This window comes from Trematomus bernacchii, unplaced genomic scaffold (assembly GCF_902827165.1).
Source record: "Trematomus bernacchii unplaced genomic scaffold, fTreBer1.1, whole genome shotgun sequence".
NCBI lineage: Eukaryota > Metazoa > Chordata > Actinopteri > Perciformes > Nototheniidae > Trematomus > Trematomus bernacchii.
The window spans coordinates 2,390,454-2,403,371 of NW_022987611.1; the positions used below are offsets into that span (position 1 = coordinate 2,390,454).

The following is a 12,918-nucleotide window of genomic DNA, read 5'->3' on the forward strand; positions in this document are numbered from 1 at the left end:
AGTATTTCATAACTGTTTTTCCTTTATTCTCTTATTTTTTTTATAACTATAATGATCATATGAAGGTGTGCCGCAGAAATAATCTTTTGAATAATTTGTGACCAAACCGTTTGAGACCCACTGAGATAACTTAGACTAAAGTTAAGTATCTAAACACTCTTTAGCTCACCTGAGTCTCTCAGTCTGAGAGGAGAGGACTCTCCTCCAGCTTGTTGTGGAACAAACACCTCCTTATGTCCGTTAGTGCAGCTAGCTAACCAGATGCTAACAACACGGTCCCTGCTGGCACCGGGCACCGGTCCCTCTCTCTCTCTCTCTCTATCACACTAAATGCGCTATTGCCACACACACACAGAGCCGAGCTTGAATGACACAAGCACACGTTTATTTCCATGCAACTCTCTGATTGGTCTGGTGTCATGCCCTTGTTGCATTCACTGAACACGGGAAATTACAGTGCTGCAGTCCTCTCTTGTGTCATGATGAGGTTCACGTAAAGCACGGTTAATGTATTATATTATTGAGGGAAAATTGTCCGGGGCTACAGAAAAAACATTCGGGGCTAAAGCCCCGGATGCCCAGGCCAGGCGACGCCACTGGTCCCAACAACACATTAGATCAGTCTATCCATGATCCCTTACAGCAGCATCAGGCTCTCACTGACGGCTACCATTTACCATCATTTTCATTTCACTGTTATTAGGGCCCGAGCACGGAGCGCTAGGACCTAACGGCGTCCTAGCACGAAGTGCGAGGAACCTATTGTTATTGGAGGAATTATTATTATTATTATTATTATTCCATATTTGAATCCTTGTTTTCAGGCCTTTAGGATGCTTCAAAAGTTGTATAATTTTGCAGAGACGCCAGGACCGGTGAAAAATGTGACATTCTGGAGTCAATGGGTTCAAATTATTCAACATGCTCGCTAGCGCCACCTATTAAAATCCCATTTCGGAATACATTTACAAAGTCGCACCGTAACTCCGAATGACCTGACTTTTTTTTATTAGCATAATTTGCTAAAACAGTGAAATGTTCACTTAAATTTCAATTTTCAGTTTTTCAACACCAAACTTCGTATACAGCATCGGTGGAGGGTCAGACACATTACCGTAGAAAATGAGCATGTTCAGATGATAAATATTGCCACCATGAATCAAAACTAGAGATGGGCGAGTCCTGATTCATCCGGATCATTAACCCGGATCCTAGAAATGAGCTGGTCGTGACGAGTCTCCCCTCTCCATTAACCCGAGTCCTTTGAGTCCCACACTTGGTGTGACGTACAAATTAAAACTATAAATTGCGTCACTCGCTACTCTCTTTATAACATGTAAAATCACATTACAACGTACCCCAGTCCATCTGCCTACCCTTTAGCAAGTAGGATAGCTGCCAGAAGTGATCGTTTGGCTCAGGGGAGGGGACGCGGATCAGTGAAACTTCCTGCAGACTCGTGGGGACTCAGAGGAGCCGACGGCTCCTAACCGTAATAGCATAGCAGATCCAGAGATCCATACTCGTCATGTGCACGAGCATAGCCCCTCCTCCAGCACCCGGCTCCCGCGGCTATATTGTGCACGAGTCAACAGCAGACTCGCAGATTCGCAAATCCTGACTCGCTGTGCAAAACACAGCAGACTCGTGCAGACTCAGAGCCGTAACCGTATAGCAGCAGATCCAGAGATCCAGCAGACTCGTCATCATGCACGATTCAACAGCAGACTCAGATTCGCTAAATTACCTTTTTTTTGTGATCAATATGTTTTATTAAAGCAAAAGACACCATTTTACACACATTTAACACATACAAACACCAGTATTGCAATGATTACGCAGTCCATGAGAAAATATGGGGGGCATATGATTAGATATAATTATATGTTTAATAATAATAATTGTATAATTAAGACATTTTATATATTCTAACTGTTTTGCAATTTTCTATCATTTGTCATTGTTTGTTTCTTTTTGTGTGCTATGTTCAAAATAAACGTTTTGCCAAGTAAGATCCTTATTGGAAATGCAGCTATTACACGCAGGAGGCTGTTGCACAACATGACAATTTTGTTAGAAGTCTACACTGAAACTTCATTTAGAGCCGGAAACATAATGGACTTAATCAAAATCGCGGGATCCGTGAATCCAGGTCAATGATCGAGAGAGACCAGTAGCCTACGAGTTAGTCAGCGGAACTTCACAGACTCAGATTCGCAAATCCTTACTCACTGTGCAAAACACAGCAGACTCGTGCGGACTCAGAGCCGTATATAGCAGCAGATCCAGAGATCCAGCAGACTCGTCCTCATGCACGAGTCAACAGCAGACTCAGATTTGCCAAATCGCAAAATAACCCTTTTTTTTGTGATCAACATTTTTTATTAAAGCAAAATACACTGTGTAGCGGAGGTTAATATAACGTCCGTTTAATATGCTCGTGAAATGCAACAACTTTTCGGTTGCACCGATAGGATTTCTACGGTCTTGGTGATGCTGACTCAAATGACTCAAATGACTCGTATGATCCGGATCTCTTCAATGACTGACTCAGAAGACCCTGAGTCCGTAAAAGGATCCGGATTTGCCATCTCTAATCAAAACGTACTCGCAAAAAGGCGGGGCTTAGAAAGAAATGCTCATAACTCATCAACAATGTATCCACATATCACAGATTTGTGTGGATAGGTTCAGTCTGTCTTGGGGAATAGAGAACAGCAGTGACGCGTCCTAAAACCCGGAAGTAAACTTCTTCCGGTTCCTTCGTCAAAAACGCAATGCAATTTCTCCATAGGATTTTGGAAAATAGCTCGAAATAAGGTCTGTGGTTGACACACATTTAAGAGACGGATCACGTTTTGTTCAGCTGGATAATATCCACAATTTTCTAATCATAAATCTAGTCGCCAGAAGCAAAATGCTAACATTATGCTATAAACAAACTACAGCAAGGTCGCTGCTTCAACGTCACGCCAACTTAAGATCCATATTCAAACATACAGATTATAAATGGTACAAGTTGAAGCGTTTGTTTGAACAGTTTGCAGGAGGCAGGTACTTGCTTTCAAGCAGAACAGGGCAAACAAACTTAGCGGGAGTGTTTTACGTGTTCGGTGTAATGACGTAAAACCGCCTGGACAACTTCTGTAGCCCTATTCAGCCACATGTTAACAACCATCGTTTTTCAGACACGTAAACTCTTCAAAAATCACCAGCGGGGTCACTGCTGATGTATTTAATGTCGTAGAACAAAGCGTGATCTGTCTCTTCAATTTGTGTCAAACACAGACCTTATTTCGAGCTATTTTCCAAAATCCTATGGAGAAATTGCATTGCTTTTTGTCGAAGGAACCGGACGTGGTAAAAATGCTAACTTACTTGCGGGTTTTAGGACGCGTCACTGCGGTTCTCTATTGGCACACCAAAGCATTTTCATTTTGGACTATAGGGGGCGCCAAAAACACCACCAATTTATAACTCAAGAATGGATGGACGAATCTTTTTTTAATTTTTTTTAGACATACTCTGGGGATGACTACAAACTGAGATGTAAAGGATCGCAACAAATGCAGAATGTGGGCGTGGCCTATACATTTTTTTTTTTTAAATGCGAAAGCATAAAATGAGCTTCGGATGCAAAACTTGGGACACACGTCACAGCCCACGACCTTTTCGAGAATGTAAAATAAAAACGTAATTTTTCAAAAAAAAACTGCTCATTAGCGCCCCCCTATTGTGTTGTAGTCACATATAGTTTCTCAGAACTTCACGAACTTTGGCACTGACATTCCTCATGGAATTGCGGACATATTTCTAATTAGCTTCCATTAGCCCCGCCCCCCAGAAAGTCGGCCATTTTGAAATATTTGCGTTTTTCATGCATTTTAAGCACATTCTTGCGAACTCCTCCTAGGGGAATGATCGGAAAAATTCCAATCCAGGACAAGTTCAGCCCCTATCCAATATGATGCTAAATTGCGGAGCACATTTTTGATAAATCAATCGTGGAGGTCGTAAGCTAACAGCGAATACACAATTTTTTACGATTTACATGTCACAAATTAATCCAAACTACTCGCATACAGTTTTACCGATATTCACGAAACGCTGTATATACATTGCTCTTATGAATCTGGACATATTTCAAATTGCCTTCCATTAGCCCCACCCCCCAGCAAGTCTGCAATTTTCAAAAATGTGCGTTTTTCATGCATTTTAAGCACATTTTTGCAAACTCCTCCTAGGGAAATGTTCGGAAAATTCCAATCCAGGACAAGTTCAGCGCATATCCAATGTCATGCTACATTGAGAAGGAATAGTCCCTCACTCGAACGGGGAGCTCGTAGGCTAACGGAGAATGTACAATATTTGACCATTTATATGTCAGATAAGCTACTGACACCCTAACCCTAACCCTACAAATAAAGTGTGTAATGTAGGCCTGTTACATATATTATTGAGTGATATATATTATACAAACTGTTCTGCTTCCCCCTCATCAACCATTCACCCCGCCTGACTCCAGCACAAACAAGCAACATCCTAATCCTCAACCACTCCCTCACCAGACTTCACAACACCCTGCAACCCATTCCTCAGGAAGCCTTCCGGACTGGCCAGGACCACATTCACTGGACTTCCCCCACAGCCCAACTCATCCTGGACTCCTGGTGCAGAGAGTTACATTTCTGAATACCTCTGAACCTAACCCGGTCAAACGCATCAACCTCCCCAACCCCCCAACTAACCCCACCAGCACTCCCCCCGACCCTGACCAGCACCCTGACCTGAGGTGGAATTCACCCTCCACGGTTCTTAATTTATCCACCCTTTTTGTCCCCTCTGTAGTCCAACAACAACTCCTACAGAGTGGCCTCACCTTTGTTCCACGCCCCCCCCCGTCATGACCGAGAGGAAGTTCAAAGGGATTTACACCAATATCACAGACGTCTCAAAATCATTGACTATTTCCATACCAAACCCACAGTCACTCTTCACCTTTCCTTCCAACTGGGAACCATTACTCACCCAAGTCAACCCCAAAACCAAACAAATCATCACCACTAATAAACGGGCCTTGCAATCCTTCCGACCACCGACAGACATTCCAGATAATCTGTCGGTGGACGAACGCAGGGCCCTAACCCAACTCAATAAAAACCCACACATAGTCATCAAACCGGCCGACAAAGGCTCGAAAATAGTCATTATGGACAGACACCACTACATCACAGAAGCTCAGACACAACTCAGTAATCCACTCCATTACAAACCCATCCCGGACACCACACAACCCCAGATACAACTCCAATTAAGACCCATAATAGAAACACTCTACCAACTCAAATTAATTTCCGCCAAGCAGAGGGATTTCCTATTTGGACCAGATACACCCCGCCTCCGCCAATTTTATTTACTTCCAAAAATCCATAAAGACCCCTCCACCTGGACCATTCCCTTTGAGGTTCCTCCCGGCAGACCCATTGTCTCTGACTGCAGCAGCACTACATACAACATTTCACACTATATAGAGCACCATTTAGGCCCCCTTTCCACCAAACACCCCAGCTACTTGAAAGATACCTACCACTTCCTCCAGATCACCAGACCCATGGTCGTTCCCACCCAATCCCATCTGTTCACTATCGACATCAATAGCCTGTACACCAATATCAACACGGACATAGGCCTCCTTTCTGTTACCTCCATTTTCTCCAAATATCCAGACCATAAACGACCGGACAAACACTTACTTTCCCTACTCGCCCTCTGCCTCAACAACAACGACTTTACTTTTAATGATCAGCACTACCTCCAAATCCACGGAACGGCCATGGGTCAGCGATTCGCCCCCTCATACGCAAACATTTATATGAGCGAGTGGGAGCGAGAAGCACTGGCCAAGTGCACCCATCTACCATCCCTGTACCGTCGATTCCTCGACGATATAATCGGCATTTGGCCCCATGACATCTCCCTCTTCCCACAGTTCATCAACACCCTCAACAGCCATCACCCCACCATCAAAGTCAAGTACATCATAAATGAACACACAGTCAACTTCTTAGACACCACAGTTTTCTTCCAACCTCTCAACAACACACACAAGAAAATACTCACAAAGGTTTACTTTAAGTCTACAGACACACATTCACTATTACATAAATCCAGTTATCATCCAAAACACACTTTCCCAGGTATCATAAAATCTCAAATCATCCGTTATCACCGCATCTCCTCCAAACTGTCTGACTTCCACCATTCCGTCAGGATCCTCTTCCACAGCCTGCAAACAAGAGGCTATTCAAAACGCTTCCTCCGTCACATTAAGGACGCTACCTTGGCCAGCCTCGTCCCCACTCGCTCTCCTCCTCCTGCCCCTGGAGGAAATCCACCTCAGGTCACTGACTCGGACCAGTGTCCACTCCCAATACCCCTCTCCACTCCCGACTCCTCCTCCCCCCACCCTAACCAGGGTTTGCATCCTCTTCCTAGACCACAGGGGACTAGAAAGCTTCCTAGCTTGACACCGAGGGGCAAGCGGGCACCCAGTTTGACATCTCAGCCTCCTGCTCACTCTCCTCCTCCTCCTTTCAACCCATGTGTGTTGACTGATTCTAGTCAGTCAGGATTCTATTTTCGATCTGTCGCTGGAGGAATTGGAGGACGCTCTGGGACCAGCAACTCTCCCTCAACAGCCTAGTTGTCCCGTCCTTTCTCGGTCCCCAGTTGCGACACGCAGCCTCGGCACGGCAGTCCAGAGTCAACTGCAAATGAACACAGTGCGGCAGTCACGACCCAGACTACCTGAGCCAATGATACCAACACGCAGACCTAAAAAACACCTCAACACAGTCAAAAAATGACAGGACTGGAGTTTGAGTGTCGGCAAAAAATGGCTAATAATGGGGGACTCCAATTTAGCACGACTCCCACCATTCACCATAAATGATCTGCAAATTGACAGTTACCCGGGGGCTACTTTCAGACATGCCGAGGCCATTATCAAAAAGGCCACTTCTTCCACTGTGGTGGAAAAGGTGATCTTGTCATTTGGACTAAATAACAGATCAAATAAAGTCAAGCAGACCACCGTGAAACAGCTGCAGGCAGCAGTCCGAGCTGCTAAGTTGAGGTTCCCACAGGCAGCAATCTGGATACCTGTTATAAATTACTCACACTTTCTGCCACATAATGAACAAAAACATTTGGTCCATTTAAATGACTACATCACACAGAATCTAAAGCACATACCACAGCTGCTAAGCGTGTCATTTTGGACCGAAAAGGATAATGTCCATTGGACTAAATCCACCGCAAAACTCATGCTTCAACACTGGGGTGAGCAGGTAAACTAAATGTCCCCTCAAATCTGCCTGTACAGGAGGGGAATAAAAATGTTTTAATATTAGCCAAACACGTTACATTGACTCCCCCGCAGATCACTCTATTAAACAGGGGTCTAAATTTCATCCCTACAAAAGGCAGTAACAAAAATATTATCGAGCAAGGCAGATGGGATTTGCAACAGTACCACAGGAGATTGAAACTAGCAACATATTTTCAACACAAAAAAGATTCTGTCCCACCTCCATTTACTCCCAAATCGGACTGGGTTCCCTCCGCTGTCACACTTCCGGTGGAACTCACTACTCTCATCGCAGCTGATATCAACCATTTTGATAGCAGCTTCCAGATGTATCGGGTCCAACCGAACCTCAGTCCAGAGGAGGCTGCAGCATTGCAGGAGCTCAGCAACAATAAACAGATCATTATTAAGCCAGCCGATAAAGGTAGTGTAGTGGTTGTTATGGACCGGGACCAGTACCTATGAGAGGGATACAGACAACTAGAAAATGCATTTCCTGCAGAAAATGCGTGCGAATGCTGTAAACTGTGAACATTTGTGGCTGAATTTAGCTGAAAATGCAGAAAAAGCTGAATATGTTATTAGCTGAATGGTAGCTGCTTTTAGCTACAAAAATGCAGAAAAAGCTTAATATTTAAAAGAAAAGGTTTAAAAAAACATGTATAGCCTTGATGTCTTGAAATAGCTGAATAATGTGATAGTTGAATGGTTTCTGCAGCTGAAAATAGGCTGAAGGAGTTAAATATCAGATGTAAGTAGTAGTGAATGAATTTGTATTAAGATGAGAAAAGAAAGTAAAAAGGCTTGGGAAAGCAGCATAATATTTGAACTACAAACTTTTGAACTAACTTGATGGTGAATTATCTGTCGCCATGGCAACGGCATTCGATGACACCCCATAATACGCTTAGATGTGTTGATGGCTGCATCGTTACCAAACCTGTGAAGTTTTGGGCCATTTCGAGCATTTTCACTGAAGTTATGAGAAAACCGTGTTTCATGGTGAGCATTGTGTTGCCATGGCAACATCATTTGAAGAAATCTCAAAACTGTCCCGTAGATGTCTTCACGGCTGGACTGTTAGCACACATGTGAAGTTTGAGCACTTTGTGAACATTTTCATAGGAGTAATACATTACATTAGGAGGTTACATTACTCTCTCTTCTCTTGATCACCCTCTCAATCTTCTATCGCCCTCTCTCTTCTCTTGATTGCCCTCTCTCTCTTCTCTCTCTCTTCTCTTGCTCGCCCTCTCTCTCTCTCTTCTCTTGCCTCCCCTCTCTCTTCTCTGATCGCCCTCTCTCTCTCTCTTGATCGCCCTCCTCTCTCTCCTCTTGATCGCCCTCTGCTCTCTTCTCCTTGATCGCCCCTCCCCTCTCCTCTTGATCGCCCTCTCCTCTCTCCTCATGATCGCCCTCGTCTCTCTCCTCTTGATCGCCCTCTCTCTCTCCTCTTGATCGGCCCGTCTCACTCTCCTCTTGATCGCCCCACCACTCTCTCTCCTCTGGATCGCCCCTCTCTCATCTTATTGATGCCCTCTCTCTCTCCTCTTGATCGCCCTCTCTCTCTCCTCTTGATCGCCCTCTCTCTCTCTCCTCTTGATCGCCCACTCTCTCTCCTCTTGATCGCCCTCTCTCTCTCCTCTTGATCGCCCTATCACTCTTCTATCACCCTCTCTCACTTCTCTTGATCGCCCTCTCTTCTCTTGATGTGTCTGTGAGAGAGAGAGAGAGTGTGTTTGTGTGTGTGTGAGAGAGAGAGAGAGAGAGTGTGTGTCTGTCTGTCTGTGAGAGAGAGTGTGAGTGTGAGTGTGAGTGTGTGTGTGTGTGTGTGTGTGAGAGAGAGAGAGAGAGAGAGAGTGTGTGTCTGTCTGTCTGTGAGAGAGAGAGAGAGAGAGAGAGAGAGAGAATTGTTACAGCTCAAATGCATTGCAATGACTTCCATGTTAAAAAAAGACTTTAAAAAGCTGAATGTTTTAAAAAGTATAACATATTTTGAAAAAGTTGAAAGTTTCCCCATCAAGTGCTGAAAAGGCTGAATAGTTTGATATTTGAATGGTTCCTGCAGCTGAAATTAGGCTCAAGGAGTTAAATAAAGATATTAAATGTAAGTAGTAGTGAATGAATGTTTACAAACACCTGTGTGTGTAAACCCAGAGATGAAAGGTTACCATGGTGACGACTTATGACGATTTCCCAACTGCAGCACTGAGTCCCATTAAGAATGCATTGAGGATTATATCTGACAATTTTGCCAACTGTTCAAAAACTATGGCTCCTATCAAAAAATTACCAGACCGTGAGCATCAGGGAACCCCAATGAACTGATATATGTTGTTTTTTTTGGTTTTGTGTGTAAAATGTGGAGATGGGAGCAGTTTGTCTAAAGTGTACTTCTCTCTGTTCTGAAGAAAGTTCCGGAAAGATTTAACATGGGAATCAATTGGGAGCTAGGTGGACTTTTTGTCTCTTCATGCGCTCAAGAGGCATTTTGATTAATATTTCTTCTTAATTTTTTTTAATTTTCCAACCTAGGAGAGGTTTTCCTACGTTTTTCATGAAAAAATATGTCTGAGGAGTGTAGGGTTTGGGAAATATGGCAAGTTTAAAAAAAATTTGGGGAGCACTGCTGCACTCTGTTTTGAGATCAAAGCACTCTAGACTTAACGAGCTGCTCCATCCACACTAATGTTAAAATCTGAAGAAAGCCTCTTTACCAAGCTCCAAACAAAGTTAATTATCTCAAGAAGTGTAAAAGATATGAAGAATCTGAATAACAAGTTTTATCGCTGAAGGTATTCTGATCATTTGAAAGTTGGAATGAAGTGTCTAGCTGAAATTATGTGGAAGGAGAAGCATTTGGCGCAAAGTGTAGGAAAAGAGGATTTGAAGGCATCTCCCATTGACTTCAATGTTAAAAAAAAGAGTTTAAAAAGCTGAATATTTCAAAAAGTATAAAATATTTTTAAAAAGTTGAAGGTTTCCCATCGATTCCTGAACAGGCTGAATAGTTTGATATTTGAATGGTTTCTGTAGCTGAAAATAAGCTGAAGCTATGGAGAGCCAAAGTATTGGCTGAAATAATAATAATAAGCGGAAAGAACTAGAAAATGCATTTCCTGCAGAAAATGCGTGCGAATGCTGTAAACTGTGAACATTTGTGGCTGAATTTAGCTGAAAATGCAGAAAAAGCTGAATATGTTATTAGCTGAATGGTAGCTGCTTTTAGCTACAGAGACCAAGTCAGTGTGTTGCTGAACTTAGCAGAGAAATGCAGAAAAGATAAATGATTTGAATCAAATTGTTACAGCTCAAATGCATTGCAATGACTTCCATGTTAAAAAAAAGACTTTAAAAAGCTGAATATTTTAAAAAGTATAACATATTTTGAAAAAGTTGAAAGTTTCCCATCATGTGCTGAAAAGTTTGATATTTGAATGGTTCCTGCAGCTGGAATTAGGCTGAAGGAGTTAAATAAAGATATTACATGTAAGTAGTAGTGAAGGAATGTTTACAAACACCTGTGTGTGTAAGCCAAGAGATCAAAGGTTACCATGGTGATGACATTATCAAAATACCTGTTTACGTCTGTCTGTCTGTCTGTCTGTCTGTGGCCCCGGCCCCACGGGAACGCATACGGCAAAACGCATAGGATTAACGCAAACGCAATCGCCAAAAAGCTTCCGTCCACACGCAATATACACCGGATAGTGTCTTCCCACACGAGACAGCTCCATTTAGATCCAACCGCTGGAAAAGCTGCAGTACATATGCCGAGCCTGTACGTGGAGCTGTAACTTCCTCCACAAAAGCAGCAACTTCTTCCACAAAAGCAGCGAAGAAGAATGGTTGTCATGGCTGCACTTCTGTTTATTCTCCGTGGTGTCGGCCGAGGGAACCGGGCAGAGTTTTTCGCCGGTCAACCTGTGTTAAAGTTTAAATCTTCCGGACAAAATTATAAAAGTGCCGGTCAAAGGTCTTCTTTGTTATTTATTGAGCTTTAAAACAAATGAATAACGACTCTATATAATGATATATAATAATAAAATATACGGAGCCTCTCTTTTTCCTCTATTCTGACAGTGTCAGTGTCTGTCTCATGCAGCAGCTGATCCAGTAATGATGACTCGACAGTCAAAATAAACATATTTATAACTAGTTTAGTTTGAGAGGTAATTAAAATAGCTAAGGGTGATGATCTGACTTGAAGTGTGTGTTTTACTCCCGCTGCATCACAGCGGGAGGAGCTGCGTGTCTCCGTCCTGTCAGATTAGACTTCACTCGCGTTTATGTCCATATCGAGATAAAGATAAATAATCTGAATTCAGTGTGCAGTGTACTTTTGCGGGGGTGAGCAGCAGAGGTGGGGGGAGGCAGGGCTATTGCGTCATCATTATCACAAAATGATCGTATAGAGGCGATCACACGGAGCCGTTGGACCCCCCAGAGCGCTCCGTTCCCAGATCTATCCACCTTTGGACCCGTTGTCGTTTGCGGGGTCCGTTTCTATCGTTTCGTTACGGCCTCGTGTGGCAAAAAGGGCTATACGCAAGAGAAATATGAGGATACAACCCGTTTTCGTTCCCGTGGGGCCGGGGCCTGTGTCTCTGTCTGTCTGTGGGCATGTCTGCTCTGATTAGATGCTGCTTGTAGCTACAAAAACCAAGTATGTGTGTTGCTGAACTTAGCGGAGAAATGCAGAAAAGTGAAATGATTTGAATCAAAATTGTTACAGCTCAAATGCATTGCAGAGTAGGAAAAATAGTGAAGAAGCTTAATATTTAAAAGAAAAGGTTTCAAAAAGGTATAAACCACAACATTGTCCTGAAATAGCTGAATAAGTTAATAGTTCAATGGTTTCTGCAGCTGAAATTAGGCTGAAGGAGTTAAATATCAGATGTAAGTAGTATGAAGTCTCCATCAGACAGAAAATAATAGGCTGAGACAGTCTGTTAAAGTCCAGTCTGTCAGTGTTGTTTCTGTTCCTGAGCACCTACTCATAACACCCAATCATAACACCTATGTGTGTGTCCAGAGATCAAAGACAGCCAACTGCAGCACTGAGTCCCATAATAATGCATTGAGGAGTATATCTGACAATTTTGCCACCTGTGAGAGAGAGAGAGAGAGAGTGTGTGAGAGAGAGAGAGTGTGTGTGAGAGTGTGAGAGAGAGAGTGTGTGTGAGAGTGTGAGAGAGAGAGTGTGTGTGAGAGAGAGAGAGAGAGAGTTTGTGAGAGAGAGTGTGTGTGAGTATGAAATGACAGTCAGTTAGAACTGACTGCTGTCAGTTGGAGTGATGACATCATCGCGTTCCATAACACAGGTGTTGACAGTTGAGCTAACGAGCTATGTATAGATCAAAGGCTTCATTGTTCTGTATGAGAGATGAACCTCTTACATGTGAACGTTTTGTGGAAGAACGATAATAGATATCTGTGAAATTTCAAAACGTGAAGCATGTCAAGGAAGTTGAGTATCTGAAGTGTAATTTTTGTTTACTTTCGGGTTAATAATGTGGCTTTTTTGGCAGTTTAAGAAAGGTGTGCGG

General features: G+C 43.2%; 1 protein-coding gene across 1 annotated transcript in view; it reads left to right on the forward strand.

The window, feature by feature from the left end:
* LOC117483631 (dynein heavy chain 9, axonemal-like) overlaps positions 1-12,918 on the forward strand; it is a 116,910-nt gene that overhangs the window by 64,376 nt on the left and 39,616 nt on the right.